The 8,950-nt window shown below is 28.5% G+C and overlaps 1 protein-coding gene across 1 annotated transcript in view; it reads left to right on the top strand.

Annotated features, from left to right (window-relative positions):
• gnpat2 (glyceronephosphate O-acyltransferase 2) overlaps positions 1–8,950 on the top strand; it is a 52,869-nt gene that overhangs the window by 39,000 nt on the left and 4,919 nt on the right. The gene's annotated exons all lie outside the window — the stretch shown is intronic.

Here is an 8,950-nt window from a genome sequence, read left to right as displayed (position 1 = left end):
TATATTGTAGTGTAGTGTAGTGTAGTGTAGTATATTGTAGTGTAGTATATTGTAGTGTAGGTATTGTAGTGTAGTGTAGTATATTGTAGTGTAGTGTAGTATATTGTAGTGTGAGTAGTATGTTGTAGTGTAAGTGTAGTATATTGTAGTAGTAGTGTAGTATATTGTAGTGTAGGGTATTGTGTTGTAGTATATTGTAGTGTAGGGTATTGTGTTGTAGTATATTGTAGTGTAGGGTATTGTAGTGTAGTATATTGTAGTGTAGTATATTGTAGTGTAGTATATTGTAGTGTAGTATATTGTAGTGTAGTGTATTGTAGTGTATTGTAGTGTAGTGTAGTGTAGTATATTGTAGTGTAGTGTAGTATATTGTAGTGTAGTGTAGTATATTGTAGTGTAGTATATTGTAGTGTAGGGTATTGTAGTGTAGTGTATTGTAGTGTAGTGTAGTATAGTGTAGTGTAGTGTAGTATATTGTAGTGTAGTGTAGTATATTGTAGTGTAGTATATTGTAGTGTAGTGTAGTATATTGTGACCCAGTGTATGCTGTATTGTAGTATTGTGAACACTGTTTGTAGTGTAGTATATTGTAGTGTAGTATAGTATAGTATATTGTAGTGTAGTATGAAGTGTAGTATATTGTATATTGTAGTATATTATGAAGTATGGCCTGTGCTCTATTATAGTACATTAGTATGAGTGTAGTATATTGTAGATATAGTGCTGTGAAGTATATTGCTTAGTAGTGTAGTATATATGTAGTGCTTAGTGTAGTATAGTATATTGTAGTGTAGTGTAGTATATTGCCAAGAGTAGCATAGTATATTGCTTAGTATGAAATATAGTATATTATAGCTCGTAGCTCTTCATTATATTGTATATTGTAGTATGGCTATATTGTAGTAGGTATATTGTAGTGTAGTATATTGTAGTGTAGGGTATTGTAGTGTAGTATAGCATATTATGAAGTATAGTGTATTGTAGTATATTGTAGTGTTGTAGTGTAGTATATTGTAGTGTAGTATATTAGTATATGTAGGAGTAGTGTAGTGTAGTATATTGCTTAGTGTATTATAGTATATTGTAGTGGCATCGCCAGTATATTGTAGTGTATTGTATTGTAGTATATTGTATATTATATTGTAGTGTAGTATATTGTAGTGTAGTATATTGTATTGTAGTGTAGTGTAGTATATTGTATTGTAGTGTAGTATATTGCTTATTGTAGTGTAGTATATTGTAGTGTAGTGTAGTATATTGTAGTATATTGTAATTATGTGCGTATATTGTAGTGTAGTATAATATATTGTAGTGCTTAGTACTTAGGTATAGTATATTATAGTATGAGTAGCCTTAGTATATTGTATTGTAGTATATTGTAGTATATTGAAGTATGAGTAGTGAGTAAGTATATTATTAGTATGAAGTGTAGTATATTGTAGTATAGTATATGTAGTGTAGATGTATATTGTAGTGTAGTATAGTATATTGTAGTAGTATATTGTAGTATGGCGTATATTGTAGTGTAGTATATTGTATGTAGTGTAGTATATTGTAGTGTAGTATAGTAGTATATTGTAGTGTAGTGAAAGTGCTTAGTATATTGCTTAGTGTAGTATATTGTAGTGTAGTATATTGTAGTGTAGTATATTGTAGTATATATTGTAGTGGTATATTGAGTAATGGCTATATTGTAGTGCAATATATTGTAGTGTAATGTATATTGCTTAGTGTATATGTAATGTATATTGTAATATATTGCTTGGTAGCTATTGTAGTAGTATATTATATTGTAGTGTAGTATATTGTAGTGTAGTGTAGTATATTGTAGTGTAGTATATTGTAGTGTAGTGTAGTATATTGTAGTGTAGTATATTGTAGTGTAGTATATTGTAGTGTAGTATATTGTAGTGTAGTATATTGTAGTGTAGTATAGTATATTGTAGTGTAGTATATTGTAGTGTAGTATATTGTAGTGTAGTATATTGTAGTGTAGTATATTGTAGTGTAGTGTAGTATATTGTAGTGTAGTATATTGTAGTGTAGTGTAGTGTAGTATATTGTAGTGTAGTGTAGTGTAGTATATTGTATTGTAGTGTAGTGTAGTATATTGTATTGTAGTGTAGTGTAGTATATTGTAGTGTAGTATAGTATATTGTAGTGTAGTATAGTATATTGTAGTGTAGTATATTGTATTGTAGTGTAGTGTAGTATATTGTAGTGTAGTGTAGTGTAGTATATTGTATTGTAGTGTAGTGTAGTATATTGTATTGTAGTGTAGTATAGTATATTGTAGTGTAGTATATTGTATTGTAGTGTAGTGTAGTATATTGTAGTGTAGTGTAGTGTAGTATATTGTATTGTAGTGTAGTGTAGTATATTGTAGTGTAGTGTAGTGTAGTATATTGTAGTGTAGTGTAGTATATTGTAGTGTAGTGTAGTGTAGTATATTGTAGTGTAGTGTAGTATATTGTAGTGTAGTGTAGTATATTGTAGTGAGTGTAGTGTGGTATATTGTAGTATATTGTAGTATATTGTAGTGTAGTATATTGTAGTGTAGTATATTGTAGTGTGAGGGTATATTGTAGTATGTATATTGTAGTGTAGTATATTGTAGTGTAGTGTAGTATATTGTAGTGTAGTAGTATTGTAGTGTAGTGTAGTATATTGTAGTGTAGTGTAGTATATTGTAGTGTAGTATATTGTAGTGTAGTAGATTGTAGTGTAGTATATTGTAGTGTAGTGTAGTATATTGTAGTGTAGTGTAGTGTAGTATATTGTAGTGTAGTGTAGTGTAGTATATTGTAGTGTAGTGTAGAATATTGTAGTGTAGTATATTGTATTGTAGTATATTGTAGTGTAGTATATTGTATGCAGTATATTGTAGTGTAGTATATTGTAGTGTAGTATATTGTAGTGCAGCTATATGTATATTGTAGTATAGTATATTGCAGTGCAGTAGTATATTGTAGTGTAGTGTAGTATATATGTATGTAGTGTAGTGTAGTATATTGTAGTGTAGTATAAATATATATATTGTAGTATATTGTAGTGTAGGATATTGTAGTGTAGTGTAGTATATTGTAGTGTAGTGTAGTATAATATTGTATTGTAGTAGTAATAGTATATTGTAGTGTAGTGTAGTATATTGTAGTGTAGGGTATTGTAGTATATTGTAGTGTAGTATATTGTAGTGTATTGTGTAGTATATTGTAGCTAGTGTAGTGTAGGGCATTGTAGTGTAGTATATTGTTGTAGTGTAGTATATTGTAGTGTAGTATATTGTAGTGTAGTATATTGTAGTGTAGTATATTGTAGTGTAGTATATTGTAGTGTAGTGTAGTATATTGTAGTGTAGTATATTGTAGTGTAGTATATTGTAGTGTAGTATATTGTAGTGTAGTATATTGTAGTGTAGTATATTGTAGTGTAGTATATTGTAGTGTAGTATATTGTAGTGTAGTAGTATTGTAGTGTAGTATATTGTAGTGTAGTATATTGTAGTGTAGTGTAGTATATTGTAGTGTAGTATATTGTAGTGTGTAGTGTAGTATATTGTAGTGTGTAGTGTAGTATATTGTGTAGTATATGTAGTGTAGTGTAGTATATTGTAGTGTAGTATATTGTAGTGTAGTATATTGTAGTGTAGTATATTGTATGTAGTGTAGTATATTGTAGTGTAGTGTAGTATATTGTAGTGTAGTAGTATATTGTAGTGTAGTATATTGTAGTGTAGTGTAGTATATTGTAGTGTAGTGTAGTGTAGTATATTGTAGTAGTATTAGTATATTGTATTGCAGTGTAGTGTAGTATATTGTATTGTAGTGTAGTATATTGTATTGTAGTGTAGTGTAGTATATTGTAGTGTAGTATATTATATTGTAGTGTAGTATAGTATATTGTAGTGTAGTATATTGTATGTAGTATATTGTAGTATAGTTGTATATTTGTATTGTAGTGTAGTATATTGTAGTGTAGTGTAGTATATTGTGTAGTGTAGTGTATATTGTAGTGTAGTATATTGTGTAGTGTAGTATATTGTAGTGTAGTGTAGTGTAGTATATTGTATATATAGTGTAGTGTAGTATATTGTAGTGTAGTGTAGTGTAGTATATTGTATTGTAGTGTAGTATATTGTAGTGTAGTGTAGTGTAGTATATTGTAGTGTAGGGTATTGTAGTTAGTGTATTGTAGTGTAGTGTAGTGTAGTATATTGTAGTGTAGTATATTGTAGTGTAGGAGTATTGTAGTGTAGTGTAGTATATTGTAGTGTAGTGTAGTATATTGTAGTGTAGGGTATATTATATATGTAGTGTAGTGTAGTATATGTGTAGTATAGTATATTGTAGTGTAGTATAGTATATTGTAGTGTAGTATATTGTAGTGTAGGGTATTGTAGTGTAGTGTAGTATATTGTAGTGTAGTAGTGTAGTATATTGTATTGTGTGTAGTATATTGTAGTGTAGTGTAGTATATTGTAGTGTAGTATATTGTAGTGTAGTATATTGTAGTGCAGTGTAGTATATTGTAGTGTAGTATATTGTAGTGTAGTATATGTAGTAGGGTATTGTAGTGTAGTGTAGTATATTGTAGTGTAGTATATAGTATATTGTAGTGTAGTATATTGTAGTGTAGTATATTGTAGTGTAGTATATTGTAGTGTAGTATATAGTATTGTAGTAGTAGTATTGTAGTGTAGTATATTGTAGTGTAGTGTAGTATATTGTAGTGTAGTATATTGTAGTGTAGTATATTTGTAGTGTAGTATATTGTAGTGTAGTATATATATTGTAGTGTAGTATGTAGTATATTGTAGTGTAGTATATTGTAGTATATTGTAGTGTAGTATATTGTGTGTAGTATATTGTAGTGTAGTATATTGTAGTGTAGTATATTGTAGTGTAGTATATTGTAGTGTAGTGTAGTATATTGTAGTGTAGTATATTGTAGTGTAGTATAGTGTAGTATATTGTAGTGTATGTAGTATATATGTAGTGTAGTGTATATTGTGTAGTATATTGTATTGTAGTGTAGTGTAGTATATTGTATTGTAGTGTAGTGTAGTATATTGTAGTGTAGTATAGTATATTGTAGTGTAGTATATTGTATTGTAGTATATTGTGTAGTGTAGTATATTGTATTGTAGTGTAGTATATTGTAGTATATTGTAGTGTAGTATAATGTAGTGTAGGTATATTGTAGTGTAGTGTAGTATATTGTATTGTAGTGTAGTGTAGTATATTGTATTGTAGTGTAGTGTAGTATATTGTATTGTAGTGTAGTGTAGTATATTGTAGTGTAGTGTAGTATATTGTAGTGTAGTATATTGTAGTGTAGGGTATTGTAGTGTAGTGTAGTATATTGTAGTGTAGTGTAGTATATTGTAGTGTAGTATATTGTAGTGTAGTGTATGTAGTGTAGTGTAGTGTAGTATATTGTATTGTAGTGTAGTGTAGTATATTGTAGTGTAGGGTATTGTATTGTAGTGTAGTATATTGTATTGTAGTGTAGTATATTGTATTGTGTTGTAGCTTATTGTAGTGTAGTATATTGTAGTGTAGTGTAGTATATTGTAGTGTAGTGTAGTGTAGTATATTGTAGTGTAGTGTAGTGTAGTATATTGTAGTGTAGTGTATTGTAGTATATTGTAGTGTAGTGTAGTATATTGTAGTGTATTGTAGTATATTGTAGTGTAGTGGTAGTATATTGTAGTGTAGTGTAGTATATTGTAGTGTAGTATATTGTAGTGTAGGGTATTGTAGTGTAGTGTAGTATATTGTAGTGTAGTGTAGTATATTGTAGTGTAGGGTATTGTAGTGTAGTGTAGTATATTGTAGTGTAGTGTAGTATATTGTATTGTAGTGTAGTATATTGTAGTGTAGTATATTGTAGTGTAGTATATTGTAGTGTAGTGTAGTATATTGTAGTGTAGTGTAGTGTAGTATATTGTATTGTAGTGTAGTGTAGTATATTGTATTGTAGTGTAGTGTAGTATATTGTATTGTAGTGTAGTGTAGTATATTGTAGTGTAGTGTAGTATATTGTAGTGTAGTATATTGTAGTGTAGTATATTGTATTGTAGTGTAGTATATTGTAGTGTAGTATATTGTAGTGTAGTATATTGTAGTGTAGTATATTGTAGTGTAGTATATTGTAGTGTAGTGTAGTATATTGTAGTGTAGTGTAGTATAGTATATTGTAGTGTAGTATATTGTAGTGTATATTGTAGTGTAGTGTAGTGTAGTATATTGTAGTGTAGTGTAGTATATTGTAGTGTAGTATATTGTAGTGTAGTATATTGTAGTGTAGTGTAGTATATTGTAGTGTAGTGTAGTATATTGTATTGTAGTGTAGTGTAGTATATTGTAGTGTAGTGTAGTATATTGTAGTGTAGTATATTGTAGTGTAGGGTATTGTAGTGTAGTGTAGTATATTGTAGTGTAGTGTAGTATATTGTAGTGTAGTATATTGTAGTGTAGTGTAGTATATTGTAGTGTAGTGTAGTATATTGTAGTGTAGTATATTGTATTGTAGTGAAGTATAGTATATTGTAGTGTAGTATATTGTGTAGTGTAGTATATTGTGTAGTGTAGTATATATATTGTAGTGTAGTGTAGTGTAGTATATTGTATTGTAGTGTAGTGTAGTGTAGTATATTGTAGTGTAGTATATTGTAGTGTAGTGTAGTATATTGTATTGTAGTGTAGTATATTGTAGTGTAGTATATTGTAGTGTAGTATATTGTAGTGTAGTATATTGTATTGTAGTGTAGTATATTGTAGTGTAGTGTTGTATATATTGTATTGTAGTATAGTAGTGTAGTATATTGTAGTGTAGTGTAGTATGTATATGTAGTGTAGTGTAGTATATTGTAGTGTAGTATATTGTAGTATATTGTAGTGTAGTATAGTATATTGTAGTGTAGTATATAGTGTAGTGTATATTGTAGTATATTGTAGTATATTGTAGTGTAGTATTTAGTGTAGTGTAGTGTAGTATATTGTAGTGTAGTATATTGTATATTGTAGTGTAGTATAGTATATTGTAGTGTAGTATATTGTATTGTAGTGTAGTATATTGTAGTGTATAGTATATTGTAGTGTAGTATATTGTATTGTAGTGTAATATAGTGTAGTATATTGTAGTGTAGTATAGTGTAGTATAGTGTAGTATATTGTGTAGTGTGTATATTGTAGTGTAGTATATTGTAGTAGTATAGTATATTGTAGTGTAGTATATTGTATTGTAGTGTAGTGTAGTATATTGTATTGTAGTGTAGTGTAGTATATTGTATTGTAGTGTAGTGTAGTATATTGTAGTGTAGTGTAGTATATTGTAGTGTAGTATATTGTAGTGTAGGGTATTGTAGTGTAGTGTAGTATATTGTAGTGTAGTATATATGTATTGTAGTGTAGTATATTGTAGTGTAGTATATTGTATTGTAGTATATTGTAGTGTAGTATATTGTAGTGTAGTATATTATATTGTATGTAGTATTGTAGTGTAGTATATTGTAGTGTAGTGTAGTATATTGTATAGTGTAGTGTAGTATATATTGTAGTGTAGTATATTGTAGTGTAGTGTAGTATATTGTAGTGTAGTATAGTATATGTAGTGTATATATAGTGTAGTATATTGTAGTGTAGTGTAGTATATTGTAGTGTAGTATATTGTGTAGTATATTGTAGTGTAGTGTAGTATATTGTAGTGTAGTATATTGTAGTGTAGTATATTGTATTGTAGTATATTGTAGTGTAGTATATATATTGTAGTGTAGTATATTGTAGTGTAGTATATTGTAGTGTATTGTATTGTATATTGTAGTGTAGTATATTGTAGTGTAGTGTAGTGTAGTATATTGTAGTGTAGTGTGTAGTATATTGTATTGTAGTGTAGTGTAGTATATTGTAGTGTAGTGTATTGTAGTGTATTGTATTGTAGTGTAGTATATTATTGTAGTGTAGTATATTGTTGTATATTGTGTAGTGTAGTATATTGTAGTGTAGTGTAGTATATTGTAGTGTAGTGTAGTGTAGTGTATATTGTATTGTAGTGTAGTGTAGTATATTGTAGTGTAGTATATTGTAGTGTAGTATATTGTATTGTAGTGTAGTGTAGTATATTGTAGTGTAGTGTAGTATATTGTAGTGTAGTATATTGTAGTGTAGGGTATTGTAGTGTAGTGTAGTATATTGTAGTGTAGTATATTGTAGTGTAGGGTATTGTAGTGTAGTGTAGTATATTGTAGTGTAGTGTAGTATATTGTAGTGTAGTATATTGTAGTGTAGTATATTGTATTGTAGTGTAGTATATTGTAGTAGTATAGTGTAGTGTAGTATATTGTAGTATATATGTAGGGTATTGTAGTGTAGTATATTGTATTGTAGTGTAGTATATTGTGTGTAGTATATTGTAGTGTAGTATATTGTAGTGTAGTGTAGTATATTGTAGTGTAGTGTAGTATATTGTATTGTATTGTAGTATATTGTAGTATATTGTCGTATATTGTGTATATGTAGTGTAGTATATTGTAGTGAGTGTAGTATATTGTAGTGTAGTATATTGTAGTGTAGGAGTATTGTAGTGTAGTGTAGTATATTGTAGTGTGAGTGTGGTATATTGTAGTGGTGTAGTATATTGCCAGTGAGTGTAGTGTAGTATATTGTGATGTAGTGTAGTATATTGTAGTGTAGTATATTGTAGTGTAGGGTATTGTAGTGTAGTGTAGTATATTGTAGTGTAGTGTAGTATGTTAGTGTAGTGTAGTTATATTGTAGTGTAGTGTAGTATATTGTAGTGTAGTGTAGTATATTGTAGTGTAGGGTATTGTAGTGTAGTGTAGTATATTGTAGTGTAGTGTAGTATATTGTAGTGTAGTATATTGTAGTGTAGGGTATTGTATTGTGTTGTAGTGTAGTATATTGTAGTGTAGGGTATTGTAGTGTAGTAT

This window comes from Oncorhynchus gorbuscha, linkage group LG14 (genome assembly GCF_021184085.1).
Source record: "Oncorhynchus gorbuscha isolate QuinsamMale2020 ecotype Even-year linkage group LG14, OgorEven_v1.0, whole genome shotgun sequence".
NCBI lineage: Eukaryota > Metazoa > Chordata > Actinopteri > Salmoniformes > Salmonidae > Oncorhynchus > Oncorhynchus gorbuscha.
This window is presented reverse-complemented; position numbering and strand designations above follow the sequence as displayed.